We start from the raw sequence: 15,394 nt of genomic DNA, 5'->3' as shown, positions 1-15,394 counted from the left end.
AGCAAACCAATAAGTGGAGCAAAATGAAAACAGGGAAGATCTGATAAAGGAATGTTTTTCTATCAAATAGGGAGCACCAACTAAGGGTGTTTACCCTCCACATCTCTCAACACAACTGGAGCACTGGGCCAGACACTTTTAAATAGCACCTGGGCCAACATGTCATGCTCAAGTACATTTGTCTAAGTTGGCACATATGAGAATAAACCCTGTAAAATAAGTGTATAACAATGTCGCCTTTTTCCTCCGGTGACAAGTGCGCCAAAAATAACATGTTTTCTAGAATCTCTGAGTTACTCAACCGTCCAATAGGAACAGTGGGTATTAGACTTTCTTCATGCTCTTTAGGAAGACTACAGTCTGACTTCTTTTCCGTGGAAGCACACACATTGTTTTAGTGAAGTTGTCAGCTAACCCATCTGTATAAAAACATACCTTAAAATATATTTCAGAGTACTAATGTTACTGTTCCCACTACAACAAAGTAATATCTAAATACATGTCATTTGGTCTTTGAAACATTTAGCTGAAATACTGTTGAATTCCATTCCTATGGAGGACGGCTCCTACTGGGGAGTGGCCAATATGGCGGCCGGTGGCTTCAAAGCCTCTCATTGGCCAATACAAAGCATCAGCAATCCAGGGTTTATATACATCATCGGTTTCTATTTGTTCAATCTGACCTTTTTTTCCAAACTGGAAACAACCCAGCCATCACACAATTACCGTCGATTTTAAATCGAGTGCTTTTAATTTACAGCATTTCCCTCACTCAGACAACCAAACATTTTCAAAGTTTCCCAATTAGAGAGAGGGATGGGGTCAACTTCTTGTGGCGCGCAGTGCTCAATTTCAGAACAGCTGTCTGTCTAAACGCATACAGAACTGTGAAGTGGAGACCCTGATCTATGACGTCATGTATAGCATGTTACTGTACAGCCACAGCATTACAATTTAATTTATCAGTGTCTAAATCTGCCATATTCAACCCCTATATGGATATGAATGTAAAGGGCTACAGACTGGGATTCAATGCAAGACGTGTTTTAGTGTGAAGAACTTTACAGCTGACAATGCACCTTTTAAAGGCATTTTCCCCCTATGTTAGCAGGAACTGCATTCATGGTAAACGCTGTGCATGTCGCTTCAAACCTAAAGGACCAATAGTGTATGATGCTGTAGCCCATGTTTAATTACTGGAGTTGTATTGGAGCTATGTGAGCTGGTCCACCATTCATCAGACCCAGGGAACACACCCCTGTTGTCTAATAAGCTGAGGTTACAATTTCAACATTTACCATCATGGTGTGATGTAACAATTTAACCACAATGTCACGACGTCTGCCGAAGTCGTTGCCTCTCCTTGTTCGGGCGGTGCTCGGCGTTCGACGTCACCGGTCTTCTAGCCATCATTGATCCTTTTTTCATTTTCCATTGGTTTTGTCTTGTCTTCCCACACACCTGTTTTCAATCCCATTCATTAGCTGTTGTGTATTTAACCCTCTGTTTCCCCTCATGTCTTTGTCAGAGATTGTTTTATTGTCAGTGTAGTGTGTTTGTTGTATAGGTGCACATCGGGTCCTCGTACCCATGTTTGTTTATGTACATTTAGTGTTATGGAGCATGTTACGTGAACTTTATTAAAAGACTCCATTTGACTCTCCTGCGCCTGACTTCTCTGCCACCTATTACACCTATGCATGACACACAAACTGATTTAATTGGTATGTTTTTACAGTTATGAACACATTTAAATGACAGGTTTATGTGGACCATGTGTTCATTCTACTTATGAAGCCAGGAAGTGTGTGTGTTTCTGTCTTTACGTCCGTCTGTACTTGTATTGAACCCTGGAAATATAACACCAACACCATCCATTTCTCTGGGCTTGTCAGAATACCTGTCATCATCAATATCCCTGGTCTTCATTGCTCTAGTTATTTGCTTTCAACCCCACGGGCAGGTGTTTTAATCACCCCCTGCTCAGTCCCCAGAACCACTAACACATTACATAACAAGCAGACATAAAATGATCATATCATGTGAAATGAAGAAAATTAATCTTATCAAGGTCTTTGAGAGTTGAAAATGTTAAGACAAGCAACACAATTGAAGTGATGGAGCATTATTAAGACAGGCCAAACAATAATGAACTGATGTACCACTGTCTGATAGGTCACCGGGGGCAAACTACCTGCCCTCCAGGACACCTACACCACCCGATGTTACAGGAAGGCCATAAAGATCATCAAGGACATCTACCACCCGAGCCACTGCCTGTTCACCCCGCTATCATCCAGAAGGCGAGGTCAGTACAGGTGCATCAAAGCTGGGACCGAGAGACTGAAAAACAGCTTCTATCTCAAGGCCATCAGACTGTTAAACAGCCACCACTAACATTGAGTGGCTGCTGCCAACACACTGACTCAACTCCAGCCACTTTAATAATGGGAATTGACGGAAATGTTGTAAATATATCACTAGCCACTTTAAACAATGCTACCTTATATAATGTTACTTACCCTACATTATTCATCTCATATGCATACCTATATACTGTACTCTATATCATCGACTGCATCCTTATGTAATACATGTATCACTAGCCACTTTAACTATGCCACTTTGTTTACATACTCATCTCACATGTATATACTGTACTCGATACCATCTACTGTATCTTGCCTATGCTGCTCTGTACCATCACTCACTCATATATCCTTATGTACATATTCTTTATCCCCTTACACTGTGTATAAGACAGTAGATTAGGAATTGTTAGTTAGATTACTTGTTGGTTATTACTGCATTGTCGGAACTAGAAGCACAAGCATTTCGCTACACTCGCATTAACATCTGCTAACCATGTGTATGTGACAAATAAAATTTGATTTGATTTGATTTGATTCAGATACATCATGTGACAACAACAGAATGTGTGGTTGATTGGAAACAGGCAGGAAGTGTAACTAAAGTTCACAGTCAAGCTAAAGTCCAACTGAAAGTTCAAGTTGCAGACTGCTGCACAGAAGTGTTTCTCAACCCCCTGTTTCAAGCACAAAATCTGGGGTTATGAATGGTCAAATATTCTGTTCCTCCAGAAGCCTCCATATCAAAATGTGTCTATACCTTACTTTCAAAGATATGTTTTGTGAATTAATATGTTCTGTGTGACTAACAATGCAGGGAATCTTCTGCAGTAAAATAAACCCAATGGACTCGATGCAAAGAAAATGCAGATCTAGAGATCCACCATCTCAGGAAAACTGACCTGGGATCAAGTCCTCCTGTCCACATGACTGTATTCATTATGATCAAAAGGTTAAACAGATCCTAGATCAGCACTCCTACACTGACACGTTTGATAAACATGGGCCCTGACTTGAGTCTGCTGATGCAGCACTTTCTGTAGGTTTTACATATGTCTAAATATGTTACAGAAACTACAGAGGAAAGTGAAAGATGAAAGTTTGGTGTGAGAAAATGAGAAGTGGAGGAGCTGTGTCAGGGTTATGATAAGGAATCCACCTAACACTCCACGGTGGTACCATGTGACTTCTTAAAGTCCTATACAGTTTCTTGTAAACCACATGATCTTGGTTGACCTACAGTAGGCCCTACAAGGCCTTACATCAGGCGAGCTACCCAATTTAAAACAAGCACTCAGCAGGCAGGTGGCTCTACAACAGGCTAGCTACCTAGTTAGCAACAAGCACTCCACAGGCAGGTGGCTCTCCAACAGGCTAGCTACCCAGTTAGCAACAAGCACTCCACAGGCAGGTGGCTCACCAACAGGCTAGCTACCCAGTTAGCAACAAGCACTCAGCAGGCAGGTGGCTCTACAACAGGCTAGCTACCCAGTTAACAACAAGCACTCCACAGGCAGGTGGCTCTTCAACAGGCTAGCTACCCAGTTAGCAACAAGCACTCCACAGGCAGGTGGCTCTCCAACAGGCTAGCTACCCAGTTAGCAACAAGCACTCCACAGGCAGGTGGCTCTCCAACAGGCTAGCTACCCAGTTAGCAACAAGCACTCCACAGGCAGGTGGCTCTCCAACAGGCTAGCTACCCAGTTAGCAACAAGCACTCCACAGACAGGTGGCTCTCCAACAGGCTAGCTACCCAGTTAGCAACAAGCACTCAGCAGGCAGGTGGCTCTCCAACAGGCTAGCTACCCAGTTAGCAACAAGCACTCCACAGGCAGGTGGCTCTCCAACAGGCTAGCTACCCAGTTAGCAACAAGCACTCCACAGACAGGTGGCTCTACAACAGGCTAGCTACCCAGTTAACAACAAGCACTCCACAGGCAGGTGGCTCTCCAACAGGCTAGCTACCCAGTTAGCAACAAGCACTCAGCAGGCAGGTGGCTCTCCAACAGGCTAGCTACCCAGTTAGCAACAAGCACTCAGCAGGCAGGTGGCTCTACAACAGGCTAGCTACCCAGTTAACAACAAGCACTCCACAGGCAGGTGGCTCTCCAACAGGCTAGCTACCCAGTTAGCAACAAGCACTCCACAGGCAGGTGGCTCTCCAACAGGCTAGCTACCCAGTTAGCAACAAGCACTCCACAGGCAGGTGGCTCTCCAACAGGCTAGCTACCCAGTTAGCAACAAGCACTTCACGGGCAGGTGGCTCTCCAAAATGAATTGAGCAGTGAGACAGCAGACTTGCTCGCCTGCTTTCAGATACAAATCAACCCACCAGATACAAATCAACCCACCAGAGACGTAAATTACGCAAATGAGAAAGTCTAAATTAACCCTAACAACCATAGAATAGGCTACCAAGTTGCTGTAAATTAAGCAATCAACCCTACAATTAGTTAAATAAGGTAGAGACACATTTTGATATTCAGCCTTCCAAGTTTTCTAAGCTTTAGAATGTTGCAGTAGCTGAACATTCAACCATTCATTTGAACCTACAGTATACCTTTGACCCCTATAGCTCATGTGCTTGAGAGAGAGGGGAAATGAAACACTTCCATGCAGCATTCTGTAGCTTGAACTTTCAGTTTGACATGAGCTTCACTTACTGCCTGTTAACCACATGTTACCTTGTATCTGAACCTACCACCTAGTGGTATATTAGTTCATAATTGTTTGGACAAATAATTTAAAGGATATGCTGATGTTGACAGGAAAGGTGGGGTCATTCAGACTATAAAAAACATGTGGCCACGTTACTCCAATCTTACATTTCATCCTCACTCAGTACATCTCGTTAAGTTCGTCTTAACAAACCAATATAACATATTTGGATGTATCCGTTTTCAACTCTCAAAGACTGTGGTAAGATCTATTTTCCATATGACACCAGATATGATCATTTTATGAGGTGTGTTTATTGTCTGATTCTTATGTAATATGTTAGTGTCTCTGGGAGACTAAACAGGTGAACTGAAACTGGGTCAAAGCACATAACTACAATACATTCTAACATTCTAACTAACTACATATCTCTGTCAAATACTGAAGTGTGCTTGATTTAGCTTGACCACGGTGCATGTGTTGCTAGTTTGCACTTTGGACTATCCTAATGTTTCCTTTGTACTGGGCAAGCAAAGGCAAAACTCACTTCAAGTATTCTTGGGTCGGCAGGGTACCCTAGTGGTTAGAGCGTTGGACTAGTGACCGAAAGGTTGCAAGTTCGAATCCCGAGCTGACAAGGTACAAATCTGTCGTTCTGCCCCTGAACAGGCAGTTAACCCACTGTTCCTACGTCATTGAAAATAAGAATTTGCTCTTAACTGACTTGCCAAGTAAAATAAACAATAAAAAATACAGAAGATGCAGATAAAAACCTACACTAGAGCTGAAGTAACAGGAAAATATAGCATTTAACTTCCAGAAATGACAATCTATACAAACACAGGTGGAGAATCCAACAATGCAGACCATGGATATTGATGATGACACGTCTCCCAACAAGCCCAGTGTTTCATTTTCATGTATCAATTCAAGTACAAACACACAGCTTTTGTTCCTTACAATCCTGGATAATATAAATATTTGAACATTACCAGAGAGAGTTCAACAACCTTACATGATCATTCCCTGTGATTCAGATAATTTTCAGTGGTGGAAGAGACCTTCTGGACTTGCTGCAGTGTGTCTCGGGCTGCTGTGTGTTCTTCTATTGGCTGGGATCATAGGCCTGTTTGTCTACTGTAAGTTTATAATGTTTCAACAGAAACATTTGTAAGCTTCAATGGTGTGATGGCTACCCATATTTGAGTAATTGAGCAACTTTTCCATTTTACAGATGGAGTCATTGATCATCACTACTCAACAGAGAGAGACCAACAGACCAGTTACAGCCTTCTTACTAAAGAAGGAGATCAGCAACCCAACAGCTATCATAACTTGACTAAAGAGGGACAACAGCTAGAGACCAGTTACAACACCCTGACTAAAGACAGAGACCAGCTACAGACCAGTTACAACACCCTGACTAAAGACAGAGACCAGCTACAGACCAGTTACAACAACCTGACTAAAGAAAGAGACCAGCGACAGACCATTTTCAACACCCTGACTAAAGAGAGAGACCAGCTACAGAGCAGTTACAACACCCTGACTAAAGAGAGAGACCAGCTACAGAATAGTCTCACCACGAGGACCAAAGACAGGGACCAGCAGCAAAATAGTCTTAAAGTCATGACTGCTGAAAGGGATCAATTAAAAATAATCTTAACTCACGGACAAACGAGAGAGACCAGTTGCAGAATAGTCTAAATACCAGGACCACTGAGAGAGACCAGCTACAGAATAGTCTAAATACCAGGACCGCTGAGAGAGACCAGCTACAGAATAGCCTAAATACAGCTACAGAATAGTCTAAATACCACAACCACTGAGAGAGACCAGTTTAAAACGAGGCTTAGGTTCTATGGTGAGTGCAATCTTTCATTTCCTTATTTTAGAAGTATAATTTTATTTCATACTTTTAAATGCCTGCAGTTCTGTTGTGTTAATCTCAGAGAAACCCTGTCTGGATGGATGGTGGAAGTTTGGCACCAGCTGTTATTATGTCTCCTCCACGATGAACACAGCTGGGGCCGGTCAGAAGGAGTGCAGAACAATGGGAGGAGAGTTGGTTATTATAAACAGCAGAGAAGAACAGGTAATAGATAATACATTATTAATACTACAATACTACTGTTTCATTATTATTATTAACTCTCATTCGTTTTCAACATGTTTAATTCTGTGTGGTTAGAGGGTTAATTCTGTGTGGTTACAGGGTTAATTCTGTGTGGTTACAGGGTTAATTCTGTGTGGTTAGAGGGTTAATTCTGTGTGGTTACAGGGTTAATTCTGTGTGGTTACAGGGTTAATTCTGTGTGGTTTACAGGGTTACTTCTGTGTGGTTAGAGGGTTAATTCTGTGTGGTTAGAGGGTTAATTCTGTGTGGTTACAGGGTTAATTCTGTGTGGTTACAGGGTTAATTCTGTGTGGTTACAGGGTTACTTCTGTGTGGTTACAGGGTTACTTCTGTGTGGTTACAGGGTTACTTCTGTGTGGTTACAGGGTTAATTCTGTGTGGTTACAGGGTTAATTCTGTGTGGTTACAGGGTTAATTCTGTGTGGTTACAGGGTTAATTCTGTGTGGTTACAGGGTTAATTCTGTGTGGTTACAGGGTTTTTCTGTCACGACTTCTTGCCTCTCCTTGTTCGGGCGGTGCTCCGCGTTCGACGTCACCGGTCTTCTAGCCATTATTGATCCTTTTTTCATTTTCATTGGTTTTGTCTTGTCTTCCCACACACCTGTTTTCAATCCCATTCATTACCTGTTGTGTATTTAACCCTCTGTTTCCCCTCATGTCTTTGTCAGAGATTGTTTTATTGTCAGTGTAGTGTGATTGTTGTATAGGTGCGCGTCGGGTCTTTGTACCCATGTTTGTTTGTTATGTACACTTAGCGTTATGGAGCATACTCTGTGGACTTTATTAAAAGACTCCATTTTACACTCCATTTGACTCCCCTGCGCTGACTTCCCTGCCACCTATACACATATGCATGACAATTTCTGTGTGGTTACAGGGTTAATTCTGTGTGGTTACAGGGTTAATTCTGTGTGGCTACAGGGTGAAACCGAAACAATTCAAATGGTTAGGGGTTATGGTTAAGGGTTAAGGTTAGTGTCTATGGTTAGTGGTTAAGGTTAGAGCTATGGGTTGGGAAAGATTAAAAGTAAAATGATTAAACACAACACACTCTGTTTCCATCAAGTACTCCCCAGCTTCCTAGATCATTGGGAACTGCCTTATTGCAGTCGTCAGAGCAGAGTGCTTGGTCTGTGTGGTCTGAGCACGTTTCCCCTCGGGCATCATGAGTTTGCACCAGTGTTCTGCAACAGTTTTGTATTTTTTTGTGAGTTCTGAGGAAGGAATATATAGAAGTACTCAGGACCTTTTCAAACATCCTAAATCACCTTGTATTTCTAGTGACCAGAACGACTCCATTATACTACTACTGCTATGAGACTACTACTACTATTATGTATAACATGTAAAAGTGTTTCTCTGCTGTGGAGATGAAATTATGGCCATTGTTTTTTTTATCCACAATTCTATTCTAGATATTTATCCATGGATTTAAGAAGAATGTCTGGATTGGTACATATAAAAAAGACAGAATCTGGCAGTGGGTTGACAGCACACCATTTAAACCTACGTGAGTGAACAGGTTCTGGAGGACTTTTACACCATTGTTTCTATAAAGGACTTTTTACAGTCTGATAATCTCATCCTCAGGCAGCTCTCTCTCTCCATCTCTGTAGAATGGTAACAACTGAGCCTGTGGACTAGTATTGGATGATTTTCAACTCTGAATCTCTGTGGTTTATAGGTATTGGATGACAGGGGAACCTAATACCTTGAATGACGAGGCGGCTTGTGTTGAGATCTCACAGACGGCATCAGACCCATTGAAGAGTTGGAAGGATGGACCGTGTATTCCAAAACACTGGGTGTGTGAAAAACCGTTCACACCGTAGTCTAATTATAGTAACTAAGGTAACCCCATATCTTATGGAGTTGTTCTAAGTCAAACGACACCGCTGGTTCTGCTCACACTGCCCTACCCTGTGCTCTGACCTCTTTCTCCCCTCTCTCTCCAGATGAAATCTCGCTTCTTGTGACGGCCGGCCGCCCAACAACCTGCCCGCTTGACCCTATCCCCTCCTCTCTTCTCCAGACCATTTCCGGGGACCTTCTCCCTTACCTCACCTCGCTCATCAACTCATCCCTGACCGCTGGCTACGTCCCTTCCGTCTTCAAGAGAGCGAGAGTTGCACCCCTTCTGAAAAAACCTACACTCGATCCCTCCGATGTCAACAACTACAGACCAGTATCCCTTCTTTCTTTTCTCTCCAAAACTCTTGAACGTGCCGTCCTTGGCCAGCTCTCCCACTATCTCTCTCAGAATGACCTTCTTGATCCAAATCAGTCAGGTTTCAAGACTAGTCATTCAACTGAGACTGCTCTTCTCTGTATCACGGAGGCGCTCCGCACTGCTAAAGCTAACTCTCTCTCCTCTGCTCTCATCCTTCTAGACCTATCGGCTGCCTTGACACTGTGAACCATCAGATCCTCCTCTCCACCCTCTCCGAGTTGGGCATCTCCAGTGCGGCCCACGCTTGGATTGCGTCCTACCTGACAGGTCGCTCCTACCAGGTGGCGTGGCGAGAATCTGTCTCCTCGCCACGCGCTCTCACCACTGGTGTCCCCCAGGGCTCTGTTCTAGGCCCTCTCCTATTCTCGCTATACACCAAGTCACTTGGCTCTGTCATAACCTCACATGGTCTCTCCTATCATTGCTATGCAGACGACACACAATTAATCTTCTCCTTTCCCCCTTCTGATGACCAGGTGGCGAATCGCATCTCTGCATGTCTGGCAGACATATCAGTGTGGATGACGGATCACCACCTCAAGCTGAACCTCGGCAAGACGGAGCTGCTCTTCCTCCCGGGGAAGGACTGCCCGTTCCATGACCTCGCCATCACGGTTGACAACTCCGTTGTGTCGTCCTCCCAGAGCGCTAAGAACCTTGGCGTGATCCTGGACAACACCCTGTCGTTCTCAACCAACATCATGGCGGTGGCCCGTTCCTGTAGGTTCATGCTCTACAACATCCGCAGAGTACGACCCTGCCTCACACAGGAAGCGGCGCAGGTCCTAATCCAGGCACTTGTCATCTCCCGTCTGGATTACTGCAACTCGCTGTTGGCTGGGCTCCCTGCCTGTGCCATTAAACCCCTACAACTCATCCAGAACGCCGCAGCCCGTCTGGTGTTCAACCTTCCCAAGTTCTCTCACGTCACCCCGCTCCTCCGCTCTCTCCACTGGCTTCCAGTTGAAGCTCGCATCCGCTACAAGACCATGGTGCTTGCCTACGGAGCTGTGAGGGGAACGGCACCGCAGTACCTCCAGGCTCTGATCAGGCCCTACACCCAAGCAAGGGCACTGCGTTCATCCACCTCTGGCCTGCTCGCCTCCCTACCATTGAGGAAGTACAGTTCCCGCTCAGCCCAGTCAAAACTGTTCGCTGCTCTGGCCCCCCAATGGTGGAACAAACTCCCTCACGACGCCAGGACAGCGGAGTCAATCACCACCTTCCGGAGACACCTGAAACCCCACCTCTTCAAGGAATACCTAGGATAAGATAAGTAATCCTTCTCACCCCCCCCTTAATGATTTAGATGCACTATTGTAAAGTGGCTGTTCCACTGGATGTCAGAAGGTGAATTCACCAATTTGTAAGTCGCTCTGGATAAGAGCGTCTGCTAAATGACTTAAATGTAATGTAATGTAAATGTTCTGGTTTTACCTGTTATTCTTAAGCTGTTTTTGTTTCTATGTGGAACTAACTACATTAAAAGATGTATTCCTGTCTTTAAAGAGACCAGAGCAATGTGGAGTCTACCGTTCATCACCAGGGGAGTGGAACTGTGGTCTCGTAGGCTCTAACTGTGGTTTACATTTGTACCTATATGGTGTACATATACCAATTTAACAAGATACTGTTTCATTGAAGTTTTTACAGTTATCAATACATTTGAAATGCAGCAGTGTTCTATGCTTGCTTCCATATGTTCCATATGTTGCATGTGTTCATTCTACTGATTAAATACATCTTTATACTGTGATCCAGGTATGTCATCTGCTTGTCAAGTATACTGTATTATTAAGTGTTATAATATACAAATAGTAACTCCAGTGTTTTCCTTCTAAATATAACTGACAAAGCACAGTAAAAATACTTTAGTTAATAGATAGAAAATAGTCCTTATCATAAAAGTTCTAGCAATACCAGAGTGGACACTAGATGGGTTGTGTCATCCATGGACATGTGACAAGAGCCTGTATTCACAGAGAGTCCCAGAGTAAGAGTGCTGATCAAGGATCAGTTTTGTCTTTGACCTCTCTCTGTTAATGTTCTTATGTTTACTTAGCTTACCCAGTACAATGGAACCAATAGGATAGTCCCAAAAGTGCAAACTCTGCCCAACTAGCTAGACAACACTCCTGTTGGATAAAATATTCACATTTAGAACATCTGTGCAGTATTCTGGGACATGAACTTTCAGATGACTGTGAACTTTAGTTACTCATAGTGTCTGTTTCCAACCACCCACACATTTTCTGAATAAGCCCACATTAACCACCTTACCGTATATCTGAACCTATTGTCCTGTGGTATATTAGTTCAGAATTGTTTGTCTAAATAAGATAATATTACATCCTGCGTAGGCTACTGACCCACAAGGACACTTTACTCCATATTACACCCAGTGTAGGATACTGACCCACAAGGATGACCCACAAGGACACTTTACTCCATATTACACCCAGTGTAGGATACTGACCCACAAGGACACTTTACTCCAATATTACACCCAGTGTAGGATACTGACCCACAAGGACACTTTACTCCAATATTACACCCAGTGTAGGATACTGACCCACAAGGACACTACTCCATATTACACCCAGTGTAGGCTACTGACCCACAAGGACACTTTACTCCATACTACACCCAGTGTAGGATACTGACCCACAAGGACACTTTACTCCAATATTACACCCAGTGTAGGATACTGACCCACAAGGACACTTTACTCCATATTACACCCAGTGTAGTCTACTGACCCACAAGGACACTTTACTCCAATATTACACCCAGTGTAGGCTACTGACCCACAAGGACACTTTACTCCAATATTACACCCAGTGTAGGATACTGACCCACAAGGACACTTTACTCCAATATTACACCCAGTGTAGGCTACTGACCCACAAGGACACTTTACTCCAATATTACACCCAGTGTAGGCTACTGACCCACAAGGACACTTTACTCCAATATTACACCCAGTGTAGGATACTGACCCACAAGGACACTTTACTCCAATATTACATTTTGTTATGTTCCTTTTAACAGCACACCAATATAAAAATGTATGCTTTTTTCCAACTCTAATAGACTGGTAAGATTTCTCAAATTCACCAGATATTATAATTGTATGCATTGTTTGATTATGTTGTAATGTGTTAGTGGTTCTGGGGTACTGAGCAGGTGGAACCACAACTGTCCCAAAGTTCAGTACATAGCTATGTCAAATACTGTGCTTTATTGGGGGGGGGGGATATGTACAGGACAATTGGTTTTTAGAGATATTTTAGTCAATAAGAGCAATGTGTTCCTAGTTGCGCAGAGTTTGCACTTTTGGGACTATCCCATTGGTTTCTTAGTACTGGTTAAGCTAAGTCAAAGGGGAAGGTTTAGCTAAAAGGGTTAAGGTTAGGGTCAGGGGAAGAGTTAACCATTTTAGCTAAGGTCAGGGTTAGGTGAAGGGTTAGCTAAAATGGTTAAGGTTAGGGTTAGGTGAAGGGTTAGCTAAAATGGTTAAGGTCAGGGTTAGGTGAAGGGTTAGCTAAAATGGTTAAGGTTAGGGTTAGGTGAAGGGTTAGCTAAAATGGTTAAGGTTACAGTTAGGGTTAGGTGAAGGGTTAGCTAACAGGGTTAAGGATAGGGTCAGGGTTAGTTAAAAGGGTTAAGGTTGGGGGAAGGGTTAGCTAAAATGTTTTGTGAAGGGTTAGCTAAAAAGGTTAAGGTTAGGGTAAGGTGAAGGGTTAGCTAAATGGTTAAGGTTAGGGTTAGGTGAAGGGTTAGCTAAAATGGTTAAGGTTACAGTTAGGGTTAGGGGAAAGGTCAGCTAAAATGGTTAAGGTTACAGTTAGGGTTAGGTGAAGGGTTAGCTAAAACGTTTAAGTTTAGGGTCAGTGGAAGGGTTAGCTAAAAGAGTTAATGTTCGGGTCAGGGGAAGGGTTAGCTAACATGCTAAGTAGTTGCAAAGTAGATAAAATATAGTAAGTAGTTGAAAAGTTGCTAATTAGCAAAAATGCTAATGTTGTCCATGATGAAAATGCTGAAGTTGTCCAAATCCAATCCTTTGGGTTGCTAGATGTTTGCCTCCCTATCCACACTGACCAACCACCCTATTTTAGTTTATGCCTTAAAAGTAACCATCTATATTACGTAACCATACCAAACATAACATATCCTACTAAATGGAGTGTCTCGGATTTACATAGAGAATGATACAAAATGGTCTGAGACCAGGCTGTGGGGCAGAGACATTTCCAAGGAAGTCCCGACGTCACCGATGCTAGGAGAGGTGTAATGACTACTTGAATTGACAAAATGTATATTATTGTGTGAATTAAATTGTTGTGTTTGTTTTTTTCCAAGAGCTTTTAAAGAGCTGCACTTTGGATATTTATCACATTGTATGTTTTCTGGGTGATGTATTTTTAAAGTGACTGGATTGTATGTTGGGTTGACTGGTTATCAGGAACATCCCTGTTGGGTGTGTGTTCCTGTCTCCTGTGTGTCAGAAACTTCTGGGAAGACTTTCCACTAGATGTTGGAACATTGCAGCAGGGATTTGCTTCCATTCAGCTACAGGATCATTTGTGATGTCGGTCACTGATGTTGGGCGATTAGGCCTGGCCCGCAGTTGGCGTTCCAATTCATTCCAAAGGTGTTTGATGGGGTTGAGGTCAGAGCTCTGTGCAGGCCAGTAATTTCTTCCACACCAATCTCGACAAAACATTTCTGAATGGACCTCACTTTGTGCATGGGGGCATTGTCATGCTCAAACAGCAAAGAAAATGGTTCCTCCTCCACCAAACTTTACAGTTGGCACTATGCATTGAGGCAGGTAGCGTTCTCCTGACATCATCTGAAGGCCCATGCCAAATATTTTCCTCCTCCTCAGAAGGAAGAGGCATTGTCGTGCCCACTTCACGACTGTTGGTGTGTGTGGACCACGACAATCCCTTAGTGATGTGAACTTGAAGCTCTCGACCTGTTCCCTTACAGCCCTGATGATGTTGATGGGGGCATGCTCGGCCCTCCGTTTCCTGTAGTCCAAGATCAGCTCCCTTGTCTTGCTGACGTTGAGGGAGAAATTGTTGAATATTCCTCAATTCCATTATTTTACTTTTAGATTGGTATGTATTGTGTGTATAGTTGTGAATTGTTAGATACTACTGCACTGTTGGAGCCAGAAACAAGTATTTCGCTACACCCCCAATAACATCTGCTAAAAATGTGTATGTGACCACTAAATTTGATTTGGATTTGATGTGTTGTCCACACAGCCAGGTCTCTGACCTCCTCCCTGTTTTATCATAGTCTGTGATCAGGCATACCACCATCATGTCGTCTGCAAACTGCAAACTTAATGATAGTGTTGGAGTTGTTCACGGCCGCACAGTCATGGGTGAACAGGGAGTTCAGGAGAGAACTAAGCACGCACCCCTGAGGGGCCCCCGTGTTGAGGATCAGCATGGCGGATGCGCAGTTGCCTACCCACACCACCTGGGGTGGCCCGCCAGGAAGGCCAGGATCCTGTTGCAGAGGGAGGTGTTTTATCCCAGGGTCCTTAGCTTAGTGATGGGCTTTGAGTGCACTATGGTGTTGAACACTGAGATGTAGTCAATGAATAGCATTCTCACGTTGCCTTGGTGTTCTTGGGCACAGGGAATAATGTGGTCTGTTTGAAACGTGGGTATTACAGACTGGGTCAGGGTCGAGGTTGAAAATGTCAGCGAAGACATTTGCCATGTGTTCAGTGCATGTCCTGGTAATCCGTCTGGCCCTGCGGCCTTGTGGATCTTAGCCTGTATAAAAGTCTTACTCACACTGTCTACAAAGACCTTGAACACAGTCTCCCGGAACAGCTAGTGCTCGCTTGCATGGATCAGTGTTACTAGACTCGATGCGAGCATAGACAGAATTTAGCTGATCTGGTGGGCTCGCATCACTGGACAGCTCGTGGCTGGGTTTCCCTTTGTAATCCGTGATAGTTTGCAAGCCCTGAA

General features: G+C 43.6%; 1 pseudogene; it reads left to right on the top strand.

Annotated features, from left to right (window-relative positions):
• Positions 1-5,212: 5,212 nt before the first annotated feature.
• On the top strand, positions 5,213-9,291 carry LOC135538557 (CD209 antigen-like; annotated as a pseudogene).
• The last annotated feature ends 6,103 nt before the right edge of the window (positions 9,292-15,394 follow it).

Source organism: Oncorhynchus masou, unplaced genomic scaffold (genome assembly GCF_036934945.1).
Source record: "Oncorhynchus masou masou isolate Uvic2021 unplaced genomic scaffold, UVic_Omas_1.1 unplaced_scaffold_982, whole genome shotgun sequence".
Lineage (NCBI taxonomy): Eukaryota > Metazoa > Chordata > Actinopteri > Salmoniformes > Salmonidae > Oncorhynchus > Oncorhynchus masou.
This window is presented reverse-complemented; position numbering and strand designations above follow the sequence as displayed.